A 15,161-nucleotide genomic window follows, 5' to 3' on the forward strand; every position below is an offset into this window, starting at 1 on the left:
CAAACAAGCCAGGCCGACATAATTATTCTTTTCTTTCATGTCTTCGTGGTTACGAGAAAACTGCACGTTAGCAAGGCCGTTGTTACCAAGGCGTACCTTTGTAGAAACATCGGGAAAAATTGTAAATACATTTATGTTCGATGTTACAGCCCTAATCTTTCTGTTACTGATTCTGTCTTCGTTTTCTTTTTCAAAACCACTCTATGGATTCAATAATAGAATGATAAATCAGGAATGTTTGTATAAATAATTTGTACAAAATGGATGAACTATGACGGTATATTATCGAAAAAACTGAACAACCTCACGATATACATACAAATAATGTAGTTTATCTAATTTTGATCCAAGGCTCACGATTAAATTACAACTCAATCCAATTGTTATATTATTCAAATTCATTATTAATGGAAAAAAAAATAAAAAAAACGTTGCAAAATAAATATACCTACACAATATTTTCCAGCAAAGCGCACTTCTAACTTTTTTTATTAACTAACTGCACCCGTGCGGAGCCGGATCGCGTCGCTAATATATACATTAAATCAATGTACAAGGTGCTGGTTACTATTACATTACATTACATTAGCAGCCTGTGAATTTCCCATTGCTGGGCTAAGGCCTCCTCTCCCTTTGAGGAGAAGGTTTGGAGCATATTCCACCACGCAACGAGGGTTGGTGGAACACACATGTGGCAGAATTTCGTTAAAATTAGACACATGCAGGTTTCCTCACGATGTTTTCATCGGTTAAGATGCACGCGTTCTAACCACTGGCCCTTCTCGGTTACTATTAGGTATTATAAATTATTTAAGTTTCATATAACGTAATGATGTTGATACTGTTAATACTCATGAGTTACAAATAGAAAATATGTAAGTTTAAACAAATAAAAAAAAAATCTCATTAACCACAACATCGCCGTGAACCGGTAATCACTAAATAATAAAAACAAGTTAATTTTTTGACGCAACTTCAGAACTGATCGTAAGCGCCATGTATGTAAAATCATACAAAGGGGGAACGTTCGATTTTTAAATCGATATCAATTTTATTATTTCTATTTTTTTTTAATTTTAAATAAATTTAATTTTTTTAAATAGAGTGAAAGGCCAAGATATCGATGGAAAAAAATAAACGAAAATTAAGTTTCAAAAAAATCTGTATTACTTACAATTTAAAATTTAACGATAATTCTCGATTTATTTAATCGATATTCGTCAACATATCCTGGGACAATACTATTTATTTTTCTTTAAACTAGCACAAAGCTTGGCGCTTATCGGGGCCTGAATAATAATTAGACTGCTAATTATTATAAGATAGCACGAAAACTTATGGTAAACGATTTGCATAAATGTCGTGAATAGTTCAGATAAGCTATTGTCCTGAAATAAATTGACTTTTGTTTTTGTAATAAAAAAGGAAACTTTTAGTGGGAAACATTAAAATTGTGTAAAAAAATAACTACTGCGTTTCTTGCCGGTTCTTAACGGTAGAATAACCTTTTCAAAACGGTGGTTTCTTTACTATTCTTCTACACTGTAAATGACTATTTAAAAGCGCTTTTATGAGTCTACTTAAATAAAGAATATTTTTATTTAGTATGACATCACTAGCTCCGCCTACGGCTTTGTCCGAGTGTGAGGCAGTTGTTAGGTATTCTACGTCCTTCTCTGTTCCCTTGACAACGTATGCTATGATGTGTTAATATAACTGACGTCCGCATTAATAATATTACTTGGGAAGTTAGGATTTAAGTTGATTATACAAAATTTGATCATCTATTTTTCTACTAATTAATTCTATCTATCCCTATAGAAAATCAATTAATATTATGTTTATATGTAACAAAGTCCAATCTTTCTCCTTAGGCCCCTCCTAAGGAAGGAAGGCTCTTGGTCGGCGGTGGGACGTTCACTGGCTATTACATAAGAAAGAAAAATGCTTTAAATTATAGTGTTGTGCATTGTCTAGCATATGTTTATCGATTCTTTAGCCCCGATAATCCCGGTAAAGTGCGAAAGTGTCGCCCCTCGACCGCCCGCGTCGCCCACACACCGCTTTGTTATTGTTCCAACTTCCACGACGCCTATATGATTGATTCCTATAGTGATGCCAATCAAATCGATAATTAATTTTTTAAATTAATATTTTGACTATTTTTTATTTACTTTATTATTTAAGATTAATGATAAGTCGGTTTTTGTTTCGTAGTTCTTTTTCATAGTTTGTTTTTTTGACACTTAAGACGTGACGGTAATAGAATACATATTAAATCAAACTACTTAATTAATTACTTAATTACATGGTGGTTGGGTTTATGCAAACCTGTTGGGTAGGTACCACCAACTCATGAGATATTCTTCTTCAAACAGCAATGTTTAGTATCGTTGTTTTCCGGTCTGAAGTGTGACTGAGCCAGTGTAACTACAGGCAAAAGGGACATAACATCTTACTTACCAAGACTGGTGGCGCATTGGCGATGTAAGTAATGGGTGATATTTTTTAAAGCGTCAATGTCTATGGGTGGTGATGACCACATACCATCAGATGGTCATGATGTAAAGAGAGAATAAGAGAAATAACTTAACATATTTATACTGGACTGCGTGATTAGTTAAATGTCCTCATATGTGCATTTTTCCGTCGGGAGATTCGTACGCAGGTACACACTCTCGTAGCTTGGAAAGCACGAGAGGATACAGATAATTTTTTCTATCATATATTGCCGTCCTATCCGTCTGTCATACGGTTATTCCCTTTGTCTTATAGTAGGAGTGTGTGCGTGCCCTTTATATCTTTTGTCCAGATAGTTGTCTTGTACACAGAAAGACAATTCCTATACCTATTCTTAACTAAATCCTTACGTATATTGATAATAACCCATGAGTGTATAGTGTAGAGGCTGGAGAAACAGTTTGTTAGAGAAAATTTCTAATTTTTTCTTTATCGATAAAGATACAGACGCCGACGAGTATAGTATGGAATGTGTACGTTTGTCTTACGAAATAAATAGGTACACATGCTATGATATTATTATATTCTATATTACAGAGATTATTACTTAAGGTTAATAATTACCTAGTACTTTTCACCGTATATATTTTTTATCGATGTCATATGTCCATCCCTATCCATCGACTCGCTGCAGCCCATTAATCGTTTGTACTTTTAGTAATTTATGTTTTGGACTTCATTACGCGGTATATTCGTTGAGTTTACAAGGTTCTATGCCACATACCGTTGATACTAAAGATGGAACTTTGTGATGTTAAAAGTTTTCTTGAGTCGCTCGCTTATTAAATTAACTGTTTGTTGAAGGTATGAATTAAAGTCCATTTATCGTTTCTTGTTTTGAAAATAGACTTTTTTATTTTTTTATTTAACCATGTAAGCTAAACAGGCTGTATAGTGATGTGAATGATGCAGGTTTGATCCTTAACCAAGAGTCCTCTTGGTTAGGACCTCTTCTTTTGAGGAGATGGTTTGGAGCTTTTCCTCCATTCCGTTCAGTTAAAGCGTAGCAGTGGATACATGTGGTAGATTAACAGACACGTTCAGGTTTGATACAATGTTTACCATCACTAGCCAGCACGAGATGAATTATAAACACAAATTAAATACATTGATTTTGGATTCTGAAACAAGGTAGTGTTCACGCCTAAAATAATATAATATATTTATTCCACAAAAAAATATTTATGAACAATTACACGGTTGATCTAGGACAATATAGATCTCAGTCATCAAACGAAATATATATCCTAGCTAGGCTATTCAACAATCCTGCGTTAAGGATATTAAAAAAAACAATACGTATAACATACTGATTTTTCATTAAAAATATATTGATTTTTTTTGTAGTTAACGGAGGTAAGTTAGGTAATTAGCTTGTTTAAAAAACCAAAGACAAACGCAGCCTTTATAAAGTAAAGCAATGCGAATTTAAAACGTCTAAGACTTTAGTTTATAAGGAGCATTAAAAAAAAACTAATAATTTTAAGTGACTTATTACAATCATTAATCTTTTAAGTATCTTTTAACAAACAACAGATAAAAAATTAAATAGAAAATCTTTAACGGTAATATAATCTGTATTTTAAACGGTATTCAAAATTCTTAAGCAACAATGCGGGTATTAACGGACATGCTCGGTTTTAGGCCTTTGTGATGTTTTATACGTTTGTAATTTGTAAGCAGGTTTTTAGTAATTTAATTAGGTAATATTGAATAAAATACTATGTTTATTAACTGCGAATCTTAAATTGCAAACATCTCTATATAGGGTAAAACTAAGTCTTTTCCCGCCGTCTGTACGCTTGGATCTTTTAAATTATGCAACGGATTTAAATGAGATTTTTATCAATAAACAGAGTGATTCAAGAAGATTTATACATGCATATTATAGCAGAGAAAAGCCGGAATTTCAACTTTCCTAGACGGAAAATCAAGAATTTATCTTTTTATGTTTATATAATATGGGCCATTATAATTATTGTACTTGTGTGAAGCAGGAACGGAATATGACACAATTTTGAATTTGTCAAAAGCGTTTGACGTAATGACGTTTCAACGTTGCCGACGATGCGTTTTGTTAATGCTCTTGTCTATAATAACGGTAATTTTTAATTTGTATTTTTTTTTAAATTCAGTTTAAGACAAGTAATGCCATAATTCTGTTTTACCATTGTGTCGGATATGGCATAAAGCAAAAAAATGTTTTTTTTTTTAATCCTAAAGGGTTAAGGATTAATCCTTAAAAATCTATTTTTGTCATGTGGCGGGAAAGTTAAAAAGTAAAAAATAAGCAGATTAAGCGATAAATTAAGATTATTTTTCTTGTTTAAAAATATTTAGTTTCAGTATAATTATGTAAGATAGTTAACGATTAAGTTACGACGGTTAAATATTTTTTTCTTCTATTCGAAATTTTATTACATTAAGAATGTTTTATATAATAGGGAGCCGTAATGGCTCAATGGTTAGAAAACGTTAATCTTAAGGAAAGATTACGGTTCATAATCCCACCGAGCAACACTAAATTTACATGCGCTTGATTTGTGCTTAATTCATCTTGTGCTTGAAGGTGAAAGAAAACGTCGTGAGAAAACCTGCATTTCTTGAGTGTAGCCTCGTCTTAAGCACAATAAGTGCCTGGATGTAAGCAGTATTTTGGCGAGTTCTCAACTATTAAACTCTACCCCACCCCTCCCCCACATGTATTTCAAAGGTCCATTTTCGACGATTTAAAACTTAACCTTCATCGGTGATGCGCCGCTCGAAGCACAGCAGCCTTTTTGCACCTCCTGCACCCTGCCTTGAGACGGACCTGGTCGGGCGACAGCCTACCACATGTATAACCGCAAATCCGCATTGATACAGAATGGTGGAAAAAGCTGCAAGCCGTCTCCTTTTAGGTTCTTACATTTTTGCTCAGCAATTAATATAAATCTTAATATCTACATATATCATTTCAGTCAAATAGTTAAATAAACATAACAAAATACAGCGTGTGAAGATAGTTACGAAGCGAAGCACAGAAACAACCGACACTAACCATGTTAGGTATTCAAATGAAGTCACGAAACTCACCCAGGCCGCGTCAGATAACTTGATAATGGCGCCCGTCGATTTGGTTACCTGATTGTGTAATGGGGGATTACAATCGCTTTAAACTAAACACGAAATCATTATTAAGTATATACTATACTATCTGACCCTGTGACTTTTGCTGCGCGAAAATTACAGAACTTTACCTATGGCACATACATAAACCGTAATCGTCAATATGGTGTGATTATTAACACAATGTTGTCCTGTTATTTCGAATGTCATCAATGACTACCTCGTTGGCTTAGTGGTTACATATAAGGCTGCAAAGCCCGAGATCATGGGTTCAAGCCCCCGGTCGGGTCGATAAAAAGTAATTGATTTTTTTCTGTTGAAAATTTTTCAGTAACAGCCCGGATTGGATTTTGGGTATGTGTACACTCCCATGCTTCGGAGAGCACGTAAAGCTGTTGATCCTGCGCCTGAATTCTTTCTGGTCATATAGGATGAGCTGTGCCATAGGATTATGAGTGCTCACACTTGTGCACTATGTGTCTTGAGTAATTGGCTGGTTTCCTTTGAGAATAACCGCCGTGTCTGAAAGCCGTCAGGACGTTGTCATCATCAACCAATAATGACATAGAGAGTGATTGACTTTATGTAACACCCGCTATACAACGTTTATTCGTAATTCTGTTGGTGATTAAGAAGTTATATTTGACATGTGACAACATACAACTCGCAGCAACCGCGCCCTGTATTTTTATAAGATATCCTTAAAGTAGGTATAGGTATCACATATGATCGACTCCAGACCGTTTAGAAAAAAAAAATCGAATATCGAATTAAAAAAAAGTTATTATAATGAGCTTCTTTCGCCGGTTCTTCTCAGGTCTGAGGTGGTTATTTCCGAACTGGTGATAGAATTTTGACAGTCAATAAGAAACGTCTATGTTGAATAAAGATATTCGAATTTCGAATTTTATATTCCGTAATATTTTTATTTAAATAAGTTCTGAAAATATTTGACAAGAATTAATAATAATTAGTCTTTGTTATAAGAAACTTTCAAATAAATTGCAGTAATTTTATATTTCAACACTGTTGCAGTAAATGGTTAAATTAAGTTGTAGACCGCTCAGTTGGCGATTGTTGCAATTTCTTGTTGATAAAGTAAAATTATTGTATAAGTACGTGTATAATGCTAAAACACTCAAATTTAGTCAGCCTATAAAAAATCACACGTCGAATATATACATAACTGCTATTTTGAGTCGGTTATAAAGGAACTTAGATTTTAACAAGAAATAGCAAATTAATATTATTTATACGGTAACTATACTTGCATATTTTTGAAGTGTTTGAAATGAAAGCATTATAACTTCGATCAACTGTTCTAAAAACCCTCCATAGTTATGTTTTTTTTAAACCTGATGGAAATAATATCGGTTTTTTCTTCAAAAAAAAATATAATAAAATATGTATTAAATTTTATATTTGTGGCTACTGAATACACATTTATTTAAATATAAATTCTATGAATTTTTAATATCGATAACTTTCGCTAGATGGCGTTAGTAGGCCGAAAGTATGTCTGTTAAGAATTAAAGTTTAATTTGATTCAGATTACAATAGCAAAAATGTAAAACTAAAAGTGAAATGAAGATAAACAGATATATAATTACTTTTACAAATAACAAATTAAAAATATACGACGTCAAAGTTGATTATGACGTCTTAGTGTTTGATATATTATGTAAGTTAGGCAAGTGCAACCTCTTTGTCATCAGTCTGTACCAGTTTCTTAGAAAGGACATTTATTATTTCTTTGATATCTGATTTAATCATTTTTTTTATTATAATTCATTACTCGACCGAAAGGAAATATCGTGAGGATTAAAAAGTAAACTTAAATTTTGAGCCGCCTGAAATAATTTTCTTATAGATTGTCACTTGTCAAACTTACAGAAATAAAAGTTATCATCATTATAATTATTGCAGTTTTAAATTAGATTAGTATATTATTAATTTTGTAGAGCGAATAAACAAATGAATGTTTTTCATCTTAAATTCTGCTCCATTTCAAAGTTGCGTCGTCCATTCGATAACGGAGCTGACAGCACATTTTCTCAGCGGCCGGACATCAGTAGGTACCTACTGACATTAAAATTTCATGTCAATAAAACATTGATAAATAAAGACTATTACTCAGTACAAGACTGTATTAATGATAAAAAAACGTGGACTTAGTATTTGTTGTATTTTAGGATACAAAATACAAAAGTACTTTTTGTGTACTTTATTGTAAGTTTAATTTAATAAGTGTTGTACGATAAAGGTAAGACCCCATTCAGCGGAACTGCACTGCAGCCGACCGAACGCGGCTGAATATTGTTAACATGAAATGAAACGATTGAGATGAAACGATTTCGATTGTATTCCGATTCAAATGTGACCGAAACGCAACTGGATCGTTGCGTTTGTAGCTGGGATGCATTACCGTCTTTACCATATGGGGCACATGGGGCACTTGCCCAGAGCCCCATACTGAGAGGGCCCCGAAGAACCAACAATTTCTTTCAGACGTTTGTTCTCACGTTGACTGCTATATATATTTTCGAAAGTGATATATGTATTTGTAAGAAATAACTAACATATTTATCAAAATAGGCTATAAAATAGCCATAAGATTGTACAACCAATCAGAATCCTACGAATATACGAAAATTACTGCACCGTTTATTTGAAACTATACTTAAAGCCTGGCCCAAAGCAAATTATTTGTAATTATTTATATCTATTTGTAAATATCGACCAAAGGGGCTCCAAAAGTCATGGGTGCCCAATGGCCCTAGCATAGCTTGAGACGGCTCTGCGGGATGTCATAGAGCTCGATAGCCTTAACTGAAACTATATCGGATAATAATCTATCCGAAACCGTATAAGAAACCATCTGAGTATAAAAATTGTTTTTTATAATATTATTTATGCGAAGTAGGCTATTATTTATTTTCGATTATTGTACCTAACACTAAACCATTTTCTCAAAACTCCTTTTCAATTTCTAAATAATATAATATTCGCTAGTGAAACTATCCGAAACAATCGAATAGTCCGAAATGATTTTGTATCCGTAACCGTATTTGAAACTGGTAAAATTATATACTTTATTCCAACCATAAGAGGAAAAAAGACAAATAAACAACATTTGACAGCAAATTGGTCATTGGTCGAGAGCTTGACTAATCTATGATGTTCACTATGGATTTGCGAAAAAAAGTCGTTTCGAACGTCGAAGAAAAAAGTAAAATTAAAGTGTAAATAAGTAGTTAAGTGTATTAGTGTTTTATTGCATATTATAAAAATATGTTAATCATAAGTTCTTGGTAGTGACCACATAATGCTGGCGCATATGAATGGCGCTGTAAGAAATATTAACCATTCCTTACATCACCAATATGCCACCAACCTTGGGAACTAAGATGTTATGTCCCTTGTGCCTGTAATTACACTGGCTCACTCACCCTTCAAACGGGAACACAACAATAATGAGTTTGGCGGTAGAATATCTGATGGGTGGTACCTACCCAGACGGGCTTGCACTAATCCTTATCACTAAGAACTCTACAGTTCAGTTCCGCTTAGTGTTGCTATACCTTTAGATTTGTTAGCACGCGGCTACAAAGATTACTTGATTTGATATTTTATTATTATACTTGTTTATAAATAATAATTTGCTTACAAATATCTCGAAGTAAAATCTTATTTGCACTTACAAAATCCGGTATCAAGTTAAGAGGTGAGATTTTATTAAATTGCGTCTCTGTATGAAATATGTTTCATTTGAAGTTTCCATAGGTAAATCCGCAGGCAATAAATAGATTAATTTTGTACTAAGTTAATCAATCATTCAAATTAATTGCAAGCGTAATGTTCAGCGCTTGTTAGCGCAGTCGCAGTCATTTGTCATTGTTTAAAGATAAATAGCTTACCTAGACTTTATCTTACTGAATCTAGGTCTGATTTTAGTACTTGGTAACTATGTATTAAGAAAGTTGATTGCGTTTGTTCGGTTATGTATTTAACGCTGGTGAATATTATGTTTTTTTTTTTGCACAAATTTTACAAAGGTATAAATGTATAATGCCAAGAAGCTTTGGTCTGTTTAATCGTAATTTTAGCAAATAATTTAAAAATAATAGTGTCAAAAGTGTTAAGTAACATATAAGATCCCTTTTAGGAGTACTATACCCCTACCGTACTATCTAGAAACCATAGAATGTAATAACAGTGTTATTAAATAAATATTTGTTAATATTTATATATATATATATAAAATAGTTAGGTTGTAAATATTCATATCGTTCTAAATAATATACTTGGTGCAAGTCAAAAACCAATATTCATTATTGTAGTATTCCAGGTTGAAAGTTGAGTAAACCAGTGTAACTACAGGCGCAAGCGTTGGTTCCCAAAGTTGGAGGTGCATTGGTGCTGTAAGGTATGGTTAATATTTCTTACAGCGCTAATGTCTATGGGCGACGGTGACCCATCAAGTGGCCTATTTGCTCGTCCCCTTACACTCATCGCCAATGCGCCACAAACCATGGAAACTAAGATGTAAAGTCTATCTAAGTATTACTGTTTGGTGGCAGAATTTATGGTCAGTAGATGTACGTAACCAGACGGGCACAAAGCCGTACCACCAAGTAAATATGTTTTAATGAATAAATTAAAATGTTAAAATGTAAAATCAAGCTGACGAAAATTCAAACATTTCGCTGAAGTAGGACTCTCGAAATAGTTCAATTGCATATTAAAAACATCTTGAATTACTCTGATTCGAACGGTACATAGAGACAGACGTATTTTATTGAAATTGAAAATTAACTAGAAATAATAGTAGCAATTATTTTAATGAAAGACATTATTTATTCAAATTAATTATAAGCATTATAAAAGCTGGACTCTGTTAGTGTTAGAATGGTAATTTGTCTAGATTTCTATAGGATACCTAGACAAAAGTCTAGCCTGGGGCGATTTGATTGGCTATAAAGGTTTATGCATACTGCAACGTTTATTGAGTATATGAGTTTACTTTTATACGTAAATGGGTGTCTATACAATAAGTATACGACGATAATAGATAAGAATTGAATTAAAGTATACAGTTTTAATAAGCATTTGAATATATGAATTGTAATGTTACAGGATAAAAATGATTGTTAAGTTACAAATCGTTCGGAACATAAAAAACCCGACAAAAAAATTAAATACATAGCTATAGCATGGCATAGCATTGCATGAATACAGAATCAATTAAATTTAAAAACATCTAACGTCATGGATTCATGATTTATTTATGTGTTTCATCAGGAACAATTTTTATAACCTGCGGCTTTACCTATGGAACATCAACCGTCACCCCACATTTTACCCTCTCGAGAGGTGAATTGAAAAAGCTTGACTAGGTATATCCTTCTCCGGGACTCAAACTATCTCCACAACAAATTTAATCTAAATCGGTTTAAGCGTGAAGAGGTAACAGGCGGAACAAATTTCGCGTTTATAATATTAGTATTTGAAGTGTCTTTCTGCCTCGCATAACCACTCTGTGGAACCAGCTTTCGCCGGCGGTTTTTCCGAACCGATACGACTTAGGAACCTTCAAGAAAAGAGCGTACTCATTCCTTAAAGGCCGGCAACGCACCCGCAAGCCCCCCGGTGTTGCAGATGTCCATGGGCGGTGGTAGTCACTTTCCATCAGGTGAGCCTCCTGCTCGTTTGCCACCTCTAATATAAAAAAAAAAAAAATCTTGGTTACCTACTAACCCCGGACCGTGACAATAATAATGATTTTTTCTCGATAATCTCAGTAAAAGCCCGGAGTCTTGAAGTAACGAGTATATTCCCGTTCTTTGCAACACCCGTAAACCTCGTGTTGGATTCGGAGGGCGGAAGAATAGTGTGCACCAGACTCGTGAATTATTAAAAACCGACTTTAGGTGACGCGTTATTTTGACGCGTGTCGTGATAAATGATTTTATTATTTATATATATCTATATTTTACAGACAGTAGTTAGATAAAATCATTAAATTAATTTCATTTTTATTGGCAAAAAAATTGTTTTCTTTCTCTTGTTTTTTATTTTTTATTTTAATCGAATCAAGTACAAAGAAATTCTATTAAGTTCTTTAGTTTGGGTTACCGCCATTTTACGTCTTATTTCTACTGTTTGCATGAACACAATATTATTATATTATTCAACCATTTAGAAGAAAAATAATACCAAATATAAAAGTTGGTTTATAAGTACGTCGTAACGATGCCGAAATTAGTGATCAAACGAGTTCCAAGAGATTTCTGTCTGAGCAAGTTAGCAAGTTACCATGCATATATGATTTTGTAATTATTTATTTTCATTTGCACAAATTATGCGAAGGTAGGAAGGTATAATGCCAAAAATCATTCACTATCAATCAATATATTTTTTACACTATTTAAGTAATTATTTTAAACTATTTAAGTAAATTTATAATCGTAATAACTAATCTAATTATGTTAGATTAAATTAAGCTTTAAAAGCGCTTTGAAAAATGCAATAAGTAGTATGTGTACACAGTTTTATATTTACGTATTAGAATTGGCCTTATCATTAGAAACTCCTTTGAGCAACTTTAGTGAAAGGATATACAACGATACGAATTTAATCTATATTACCTATATACATAATCAAAACACCTTCTTAAAACAATATTTATACATATAATAAATTATATATTTTTGTTTGTGTCATTTAAGATTAAACTTTGTAGTTTCATTTTCGTGAAGATTAGGTACAACGGTTTGCGTGCGAATCAAATAAAATATATTATAAATGCGAAAGTAACTCTGTCTGTCTGTTACGCTTTGGCGCCTAAATCACTGACCCAATGTTGATGAAATTTTATACTTAAAGCTCAAGGCATAGGTTACTTGTTTATCCCTAAACGGCCTTAAACGCGAGCGAATAAATTAGAAGATGTTGTTATGCAACTTGGTCATAAAACTAATATTATGAACGTGAATACTTATTTAAAAAATGATTACACAATCACGCTAAAACGGCTGAACGGATGTAGGTTGAATTTGGTATAGAGATGGTTTATAACCTGACTGTAGACTTCCTAACACCTCCCCAAACGGGTTGTAACCGCGGGCGGAAGCTGGTACGTTTATGTTAATCAAATAATAGTTCTTAAATGTTCCATTGTTGGGCAAAGTTCAAAACGATGTCAGTTATGACGTCATGGTATTTTCCTTCATCATTGAACAAGAGTTGAATTTTAAATAAAAATGGCACTTAAATAATGTGGCACGTATTTGAATTCGCGATATTCGGTTAGAATCCACGTACTATATTTACTAGGCATGTATTCGTTTCAATATATATTCACAGCAAAAATAATTAGGCGTAATGCCTTGTATCTATTGAAAAAAAAAACGTATTTTTTTAAGATATCAATGATAAAGGAACACGCTATCCGATTATACATAATATACATATATATTTACACATTATAATTATTAAAATAGATTAACATCTCCAATATTATTATTTACTACATCTACATCATAAAAAAAAAACAAGTGTCAACATTGATAATTAAAAAGCGAAAATAGAATATTCGCTTTTTATTTTAATTTTTTAAAAAAAGAAGTGAATGTATATTTTATTATTTTATTTTATTGAGTAGGTAGGTGTTTTTGAAAATCGAATAATATTTTATAAGCACATGGTAATCGATGTTGTACAATATAATCTGTTCTTTGTTGACAAATTTCAAATTTGGATTCTATTGAAGTAAACCATTTAACATTGGAGAAATAATATCGGCACAGATTAAGTCAAATAAAAAAAAAAAGGAAACTGATAATAATTGAATGTCTCGCTTTTTAAATCTTAGCAAATCTTTTTTAAATGACTTTAGTATATAAATGTTTACTATATATTCGTTTAAAATTGTCCGTACGTTTTTTTTATTACACAGATTGATTACAGATTAATAAAAAACAAAATCGATAAGTTCTTTATTCAAGTAGGTTCATATTTAAGCACTTCGAATGACATCTTGCAGTAAACGAATGTAAAACTACCAGAGAGTCCCAATGTACCGATTCTAATCGGAATAACCGGCAAGGAACTCGGTAGTAACACTATTTGACGTATCAAATACATAGTCAACTACATACAGTTAAATTTATATGCTCTGTATAGAAATTTACGAAAAATAACTTCATACTTTTTATGTTTATCTATACTAATATTATAAACGCGAAATTAATATTGACTATCTGTCTTCTGTTGATCTTTTACAACCACTGAACCGAATTTGATGTAATTTGATATGAAGCAAGCTCGAACAAAAAAGCAGAACTCATGTATGAGATTTATATATGATACATATATAATCTTAATATCCCATAAACACTATACGTCAATGGTTTTTTTTAAATATAAGTTTGATAGAGTAATTTGTGTGTTTTCATGATGATTAAAATTATGAAACTTTTAATGAAAACATTTTAATAGAAAACTTCTAAATAGATAAATGTAGTACCCAATTAATACTCCTATAGTTTATATTAGAGAAAAGTGTCATGCTTGAATGAAATTAATTAAGCTATTGTTCGTTTAAGTTCTATTAAGTCCAGCCTGTAATTGTCCCACTAAAGCTAAAGCGTTCCCAATGTTTTAGAGCTATTACAAACACGTTTGCTGCAATGCGACTTGGTGTTATCATTGAAATAAGACAGATGCCTTTCCTCGCGATGTTTTCCTTAACCGAGCACGAGATGAATTATGAATACAAATTAAACACACGGAAATTCAGTAGTGTTTGACCCCGTAAACATCGGTTAAGATGCACGCCTATAACTACAAGGCCATATCTATAATAATGTCTATTTTATTATTAATGATTATGTTATATATTTCTTTCGAGGGCTTTTATGTGTTAGACTAAAGCTAAGGTCTTTCCAAGTGTTAGGGATAAAAGTAATATTCATACATCCAAACTTATGTATGATCTTTTATACACTGGAACACTCATTGATCCGAATCGTAAATACGGAGCCTGTATATTGGTACCACCTACCACTAAATGATATGTTAATTGTACCTATACATATTTATAAGTATATCTACCTACTTGTAGATATAAGTTAATGTATTGATTTATTGAAAAGTTAATTTAGAAATATCAAAATCAATATGAAGTTAAATGAATACGAGCGTAATGAAAATAAAACGACCAATTATTTGAATAGTTTTTTTTTTTTTATTTATGACATTGTTTTACAGAACCGAGCAATGAAATGTTTGCAATCGCAATAAAACGTGTACGTTTTACGCGACTTACGTTAATCTTACAATCAATATTGTTAAATTGAAATCAATCGTCTAGCTTATTACAAAACAAATTTTAATTAAAAAATCATACTATTTACAAAACACTGTAAGTAATATTTATGATGGCGTTAAATTTCCGTGAAATTTAAACTTTATCGTATTTCATTAAAATTTAAATAAACAATCGAACGGCGAGGTCGCTTCAGCCATTATTT

This window comes from Vanessa tameamea, chromosome 24 (assembly GCF_037043105.1).
Source record: "Vanessa tameamea isolate UH-Manoa-2023 chromosome 24, ilVanTame1 primary haplotype, whole genome shotgun sequence".
In the NCBI taxonomy this organism is placed as follows: domain Eukaryota; kingdom Metazoa; phylum Arthropoda; class Insecta; order Lepidoptera; family Nymphalidae; genus Vanessa; species Vanessa tameamea.